Source organism: Elephantulus edwardii, unplaced genomic scaffold (genome assembly GCF_000299155.1).
Source record: "Elephantulus edwardii isolate Elephantulus edwardi_28Jun2011 unplaced genomic scaffold, EleEdw1.0 scaffold00184, whole genome shotgun sequence".
Taxonomy (NCBI): Eukaryota; Metazoa; Chordata; class Mammalia; order Macroscelidea; family Macroscelididae; genus Elephantulus; species Elephantulus edwardii.
In genome coordinates, this window is record NW_006399934.1 from 3,676,926 (window position 1) to 3,685,112 (window position 8,187).

Sequence of the window (8,187 nt, forward strand, 5' to 3'; positions counted from 1 at the left end):
CTTTTTACCCTACTGGAGAAGTTTTTGGATGTGCATAGGGATTTGAGTCTTAGAAGGTCCCATTCATCTATGTTATCTTCTCCTGGTTGTAGCCACAGCTAGAATTTCAACCTCCCTTCACTTGCTTTGTTTTTCATGAACTTCATTGCCATGAAAAAGTGTCACGGCACTTTGCTCTAATCATTTTTCATTTGTTTCTAATTAGTCAATAGACAGCAATTTTAATGAAATCTAGCACAATATTGGATACATTTTATAAAATTAATATTTGCTTAATAAATGAAGACGGGAATGCCCTCCATAAGGTTAAAGAGCATTATTATTGTTGTTAGGTGTCCTGGAGTTCCCTCCTAGTGCCTTTATGTAAAACAGAACTAAGCCGCACAACCCTGTGCCATCCTCAATCTCAGCTGTCCTTATACACACTGTTGCAGGTACCCTGTGCATCCATGTCTCATTCAGGGTCTTCTCTTTTTGTTGACTTTTGCTTTACCACGTGTGAAGTCTTTCTCTAAGAGCTGGCCTCTTCAATTGGACAATTAAAACAGACATTCGCGGGGGGGGAGAAGAACGAACTGGGAAGGAGGGTAGAGAAAACAGTGCAACAATGAATGAATGAAAACCCAAAATCTCTGTAAATGTTCATTAAAACTAATACAATTTAATAATAATTAAAAAAAAAAGCTGGCCTCTTCTGACAACACACAGTACTCTGGCTGCATTTCTTCTAAGACAGATGCATTTGTTCTTTTGGTGATCCATGGTCTATTCAATATTTTTCTGCAACATCACAATTTAAAGGCACCAGTTCTTTATTGACCATTGTTCAACAACTCGGCACATTGCTGCCAAGTCAGAATTGATGCATAATTGACCCTCCAGTGGGTTTTCAAAGGCTGTAAAGCACATGGGAGCAGGTTACCCATCTTTTTCCTGTAGACTGCTGGTGGATCTGAACTGCCAAAGAGGCACAGCTGGCTGAGCCATGCAACTCCTTAAGGGCAAGGCCATCAGAGTATATTATTATTGTTCCACTACCAAGGTTAGGACTGAAAGTCAAGCCCAAAATACAGTCCATCTGGATGAGATTCACAATCTAGTTCTGTACTGGGGCAAGTGGGCTCCTACAAATCCTATGCCTGACACCCTTCTAAAGTCGAGAAAGGGGTTGAGCCTCCCTGCTCATTACTATCTGCCCTTGGCAGAAACCCCTCTGGTGCTGTGTGCAGGTCAGGCCACGGATGAACAGAGAAGAACAACTAAAGACAAAGGGTCTCCAGTACTGTAGGTGATCAGAGGTGCACACTTTCCTTCACCACTTCCCTCCAATTCTCTTAATTTTTATTGTTGCCGAAAAAAAGTGTGTGGGACATAGCCTGACCATGAAACAAATATAGGTAAAGAGCAAAATGCTTACCAGAAAAAAAAAAGTATTGGTTAGATATCAGGGAGATTTGACCCTAGCTGGCAAATTCTTAACTCTACAAATATTTAAAGTCATAACTATATATGCTTATTTATTCATAATTCATAAGGTTTTGGGATACTAAAAGTATTTCTAATGATGGTTGAATTTAACAAAATATTTTTAACCTCATCTTAAAAACATCTCATTCAATGGCAATACCAAATGTTAAAAGGATCATATAAACAAACATGTACACAATTGCAGTTTTCATAAAGATCTATTTCATTATCATTGAATAGTTAAACACATTCAAATAATGTAGAGATGACTGCACAGCTGCAGCACTGGTAACAAGACAGCCAATTCAACTAGAAATACGTAGCTGTCTAAATATTTAAAATGCAGCTCTTGTTTAGCTCATCCTTTGTGTGTTTATAAAAAAAATTAATTTTAATTGTGATTTTAACACAAGTCTACAGAAATTGTTGCACATTTTCCTCCCTCCCCCTTCCCCAGTGTGCTTGCTTGCTCGCTCTCTCTCTTTCTTTCAATATTCATTCATTGTTGCACAATAGATCGTCCTTTGTTTTGATCACCATCATGAGGGGAGTGGGAGAAAGCCTGCCGATCACAGTGGAAATATATTAAGGCCAAATCTTCTAATATCCATTCCCAGAGGTTTATTCAGTCAGATGAAGCCTCCAACTCCAAATTAGCGAAAGTCTAAATTTGTGGTCTCCAGCATTAATGCTCTTCCATCTACCAGAGTGGACAATGTAAGCTTCACATGAGGCCTCAGAGTCTGAGTGTAGCCCACTCTAATTAAACCAGAGTTGCTGACTTTTGCAGAAATGGAAGCAGAGTGATCCAACTGATATTTAGCAGCAATACCAAAACAAGTGCAGTGGTACTTGTGTCCAAACCAGCTTTACTGAAGTGTCAAGATCTTCACATACTTCCTGATAAATTGATCCTCCAAATTCTGTCCCATAATTGACATTAATGTGTAACTGTAAGTCCCCGGTCTGGTAGCCCACAGTAAAGTTATTCCTTGTCAGCTCTGATCTGGGTACTGTCAAAGGGCAATTGGTATTTGGCAAGCCAGCCCTGATAATGAAAGACAGCTGAACCATGGATTGCAGGTCCAGCAAAGTCAAAGTCAACAGGACAGTCAAGGTTTATACATGTCTTCTTGTAAGAAGACTTGATTTTACCACTTTTCCCATGTTTGGTGAGGTGCTATCAAATGTCAATTTCAAATCTCGGCAGACCTGATCTTCAATTGTGACTTCTGTTTCCTAGAGTGTGATCAGCATTCCATTTTTCTGTGTAAGTCAGACAGTACTCACACTATTTATATTTAGTCTCCAAGGTTCCAGTAACTTTGCCTGTGTCTGAATTAGATAAACCAGATGTTGAGAATTCCACTCCACTTTAGGACTTTGTTTTCACATCTACTTTCACCAACCCAAAACCAAATTCTTCATTGAAAATATCTCTGGTAGCTTTGCCAAGGTCAGCATAGGATGGAGGAATGTACACTGGCCATGCAGCTCTGGCTGTAGTTCACTGTGGCGAGACCAAGGGAAGGGGTGTAAACATTAGTCTCCTAGAGGGGCCGCTGAGCCATTCGGCTGGCAGTTGAGGCCACTTAGCTTGCTCAAAGCCAAGCTGCAGCTGCTGTGGCTGGAGGGCAACATGAAGGAGATCCCCTACCATTGTTTCAAACACTATGTTGATTGCTGCCAAACTCCACATCAACTCACTGCACGAAACAGTCCTCCACGCGGCAGTAGAAGCTCACCAGTGCCTAGTTCTCAGGAGGCAGTGGGAGGCCAGCCACTTGGGGCAGGCCTCAGGGGGCCCCTTCTTTGTGCGTTCACAACCTGCACCTACCTGGAGCCTCTATAAAGGTTCCTGGTCCTTCACCTGCCCAACCACTCATGAAGTGGGTTTCCCACCACCTGTCTGCAAGCTCACTACGCTTTTGGCACCTGCATATAGACTCCTGTGAGGTGTAGTCCTTTGGCTCACAAGTCGCTTCCTTCTACTTCTCTCCTGTGCTCTGACAACAAGCTGAGGTCTCAGTGAAAAGTGATTCATTTGTTTGTGAACCCGACCCTAACAACCTACTCATCCCTCTGCATGTTGGGTTCCTTCCAGTCTTCTTCAAGCCCCAAGTCAGTTGCATCAAGCAGAGACTAGAAAGGCTAGTGGTGTTAAACTTAGAAGCAGAAGACAGGACTCTATACACAGATATGTTTGGTATATAACAACCAAAAAAGCCAGCTAGACCTGATCCTGGAGGCTAAAGGGAGATGCCTGATGGTCCATGTACAGAAGTAATAGTGATTATACATTCAAAACACATCTGTGTTAGTGGGAGTCAATGTGGGACAGATCATGAGAGTGATGGAGAGAGGAGGGCTCCTAGCACATCTTCCTCCTTACCAAAGAAATATACTTCCTATTAGGCAGCACTCCAAAGTGCTAAAGGGCAATAATGCCAGTTTAAAGACCAAGGTACACCTGATGCAAGTTAGGGTCTTTTCAATGACTTCCTATGCATGTTGGACAATGAGTAAGGATGAAAGAAGAATCAATGCCTTTTAATTGTGAGTGGAGTAATGAATATCCCATGGACTACCAAAAGAAGAAAAGTCGATTTTGGAGGAAGGGCAATCAGGGTGTTCCTTAGTGGTATGGATGGTGAAATTGTCTCACCTACTTTGGACATGTAATCAGGAGGGGCCAGTCCCTGGACAAAACCATCATGCTGGCAAAGTTGGAGAGAAAGAGAAGCAGATCCTTAACATTATGAACTGACACAGTGACTGCAACAATGGGCTCAAGCACATCACAGCCTCAGAGGTGGTGAGGACGGTGCATGACAGAGTAGGGATCACATCAGTTGTTCACAGGGCTGTTGTGAGTCATAGTTGACACCTAATAACACACAACATTAGGCAGCATGGATACACAGGAGGGATAGCCTCACTTGGTAAATGAATGGTTTCTAATTCCCATTGTTAGGCACTGGAACACAGAAACCTACCAATTGCATTATCTACTCTTGAAATAACTGATCACGCCTCACATAGAGGTACTTTTCACTCCTACTTCTGACTCCTGTCTCCCACTTCTCTGCCTGGCATTCTGCTTCCTTCTTCTTCATAGTTAATGACTGCAAATTCCTGACGTCAGTAGCAGAGTGCTGGAAGGGACAGAATGGAAATGAACCCTGAGAAAGGAAGAGGGAGCTAGTCATGTCAGGAGAGGTTACAGCCTCTCTCCTCTCAGATGCCTGCCAGGCTGCTACAGGGAACCAGCTCTCCCGCTCAGAGAAAGCAAAGGAACCCCTGAAGTATGAGTTCCAAAGCCCCCAGACTCCACTGAGTGTGTTTATAATGGTGATTACCAGGCTCCCCAGCCTGCACCCTAGTGATCCTGTGAGACCCAGGAACATACAATTTTAACACCCCAGTGATTCTTATACTCATCAACACCAGGACACTTATAACTTACCACACAACACAGATCTCTCCAGCAAGTCTTTTGTTCAATATTACAATCATCCAATGCATGTTGTCACAAAGAACCACAGTCAAGGCACAAAGGTAAGAGGAGAAGAGTCTGGACAAAGCTCTGCTGAGGTTGTAGGAGGAACTGAAATGTCCTCAGTAAACTGCAATCCCTTCTCCCAATCTTCTGTCAACTCTTGACCCAAGCAGAGATAACCTAAGTCACTATAGTTTGGTTTGGTATGCATCAGTTTATATCTTTTGATAATGCGTATACCCTGTAACATGTTTAATTTTCCCTAATATGAAAATAACTTGCATTTTCCAAAAAGGGGAATGCCAAAGGGTGAAGGACAGCAACAAACAAGCAAGACTGGTTCCTCTGAACACAAGTTCCAGGTCAAGTGCACACAGGCATAAGGGAGTTGCTTATCTGGCCTTCCATACTCGTTTCTAGCCATTCTCAGGGTGAGAAAGACTTCATTATCTTTCTCCCTTTCTGGCATGGCCACTTCAGCCAGGTAACAAGGTTGACAAAGTAAGAGTAACAACCTCAAAGTCTTCTTTAAGCCTCAGGTTTTAGCTAGAATACTTTTTTCTAAAAACAGATTATCTTCCTTTTAAGGTTGGGTGTTTTTTTTTTTTGTATTTTTGTGGAGGGAGATGGGGACAGCAGTGAAAGAGTAGAAGTGTTTGCAGGATCTCTTCTACTTAGGCTCTGGAGAGGAGGAGGACAGACTTCTTGGAGACACCAACAAGTCAGCTCTGTGGAAAGACTAGCCAAGGACCTGTGCTTCCCTGCCCTTTTTTTACAACTGCTCTCCCTCTCCCTGATTCCACATTTTTATTTCTGGCCAAACTTCATAATGGTAACCTTAGCTTGGGAATTGTTGTTATGTGCTGTCCAGTAGGAAGTAACTTGTAGCTGACCCTCCAGTGGGTTTTCAGAGGCTGTAAATCAACAGGAGGAGATTGCTCGTCCTTCTCCCATGAAGCACCTGGTGGATTGCAATGTTGTGCCTTTGGGCTGACCATGAAATTCCTTAACACTTACCACCAGTCCACCAGAGCGCCAAAGAAATGTTGATCCTTAACCTTCCTTCTAACCTCCTTAATTCCCAATCTTTTCCCCAGCAATATTCAACTTTTTAGAACCAAAACAGCAACTGTCATTCATCTTTATTCAACCTAGAGATATGCAGGTATCTGTGACCTTCCTCAAAAACAGACTATTCTGGATCAAAATTCAGACTCATTACTGTCAAGTAGATTTCTACCCAGAATCCTGGGAAAAATACTCTTACGATCTTCCAATAGGACAAAGTTAGGATGAGCAGTCTCAGAAGCATCACATTCATTCGTGGGAGAAGCTAGAGTAGGGAGCTAGATGCTAATCACCCTCCCTCTTCCAGCCTGCCCTCTTAAAGGCCACCAGAGTACCATGGATTGGTAAACTTATCAGTCTAGGATGTCAACTAAGAGAAGGGAAGGAACAATGGCTTCACTTTTCACCCTATCCTGATTTAACCAGAAAATGATCTCTTGGTTTTGTAAGAGCAAGTGGTCTAGGTTTCAGCATAGTCCTTTCTCCTCCCCATCTCTGATAATATGTACCTCACGATATGAAGAAGAGCATAGGGAAGGGCCAGAAAGAATGGAATGTGTTAAGGATACAGAGCAAGGCAGAATTATCGTCTGGAGATAGAGACCTTGTGTTTGTCTTCTTTCTTGGAATAGTGTGGCTTATATTGTCTTTTCCTTACATAAATATTAAAGGCATTTCCTTTTATTTGTAGGACTATTCCAGTTTAGAGAGGCTTAGTTACTCTACCTTTTTCCTCGCCCCCCTTGTAGTGTACTGTCGAGTCAGACCTGACTGGCACAGGAGGAACTAACAGAGGTGGATTCAAATCGCGTGCATTTGGAAATTGTAGAACAGTTTTTTGCCACTAGGCCACCAGAGCTCTCCAAGTTACTCTACCTTCTAATGTAAACAAGTGACTTAACTTCTCTAGGATCCTTTTTAGTTAAATATGGACCTAAGGGTAGATTACACATAAAACTGCTTCCCCCTTGATTTCTATGACTTGACTGAGGACACACTATTAGGTAAAGAGTGAGGTGAGTGTGAGCACGGGAGTGACAGAGGGGTAACTGAAGCCTAGGCAAGGTAGGACTTAAGGATTTTGTTTGCTGATTCTCTCTGCTAGTTTTCATTTGGGAGTAATTCACCCATTAGCTGGTTAAGGATCCTCCTCAGGGGAAGGTACTATTTTCAAGGGAAACTGGTTTCCTCTTTAGCTGTATGGTTACAGAAGTCACCTCCATGGTCTTCAATTTCTCACACCTTGAGGTGGAAGAGAAGTCATGGACAGCGGGATGCTCCAGCCAAGGAAGTATTTTGGTGTTGCTGCCTTAAAGGGAAACTAAAATTTTATACCTTGTAATTTCCTTCCCCTTTCTTGAACATAAGCAGATAACTGGTTGGTAGCCTAGTGATAAGAAGCTGTGCTGTAACCCCAATCTACCAGCTGCTCCATCAAAGAAGGATGGGCCATTTCCTCCTATACAATTTACTGCATCTAAAAACCCGCTGGAGGGTTGGCTATGAGTCGATTCCAACTCTATGGCATACAAGAAGAACACCGTTTTTACTAATTTATGAAGAGCCAGATGTAGTTTCCTGGACAGAACCTTACCTTGTGAGTGAATTTTCTAGTAGGGAGTTTCGATTTCATGCATAATGATAAACATCTTTTCCTGCTTCCCAACAGTTTCTTCCATATATCCTATTTGTACCTATATATACCAGAATTAACTCTTGAGTCTACATGATTATTCTCCTTACTAAGCAAGGCCCAATGATTTATCTTCTAACTGGCCTTCTGAAGTAAGGGATATTCCATCTCCTGGAATCTCAGAACATTTGATAGTGCTTATGTGAAACCTATACTTGGACCAGGAGGCAGTCATCAGAACAGAGCAAGGGAAACACTGCATGGTTCAAAATTGGGAAAATACACTAGGGATGTGTCCTATCTCCCTATCTTTGCAATCTGTATGTGGAACAAATCATCTGGGAGGCTGGGCTCTATGAGGAATGTGACATCAGGATTGGAGGAAGACTCATCAACAATCTATGTTACACAGGTAACACAACCTTGCTTGCTGAAACTGAGGAGGAACTGAAGTGCTTGCTGCAGAAGGTCAAGGACTGCAGCCTTCAATATGGATTGAAGCTCAACATCAAGAAAACAA

The 8,187-nt window shown here is 42.4% G+C and overlaps 1 pseudogene across 1 annotated transcript in view; it reads right to left on the bottom strand.

Moving 5' to 3' along the window:
• Positions 1-8,187, bottom strand: part of LOC102874252 — an 87,613-nt pseudogene that overhangs the window by 67,210 nt on the left and 12,216 nt on the right. Inside the window, exons 4-5 of the transcript XR_438964.1 lie at positions 7,162-7,276; positions 6,228-6,299 (exon numbers count right to left, since the gene is read on the bottom strand). The product of XR_438964.1 is annotated as an uncharacterized LOC102874252 (transcript). The remainder of the gene's footprint in view (positions 1-6,227; positions 6,300-7,161; positions 7,277-8,187) is intronic.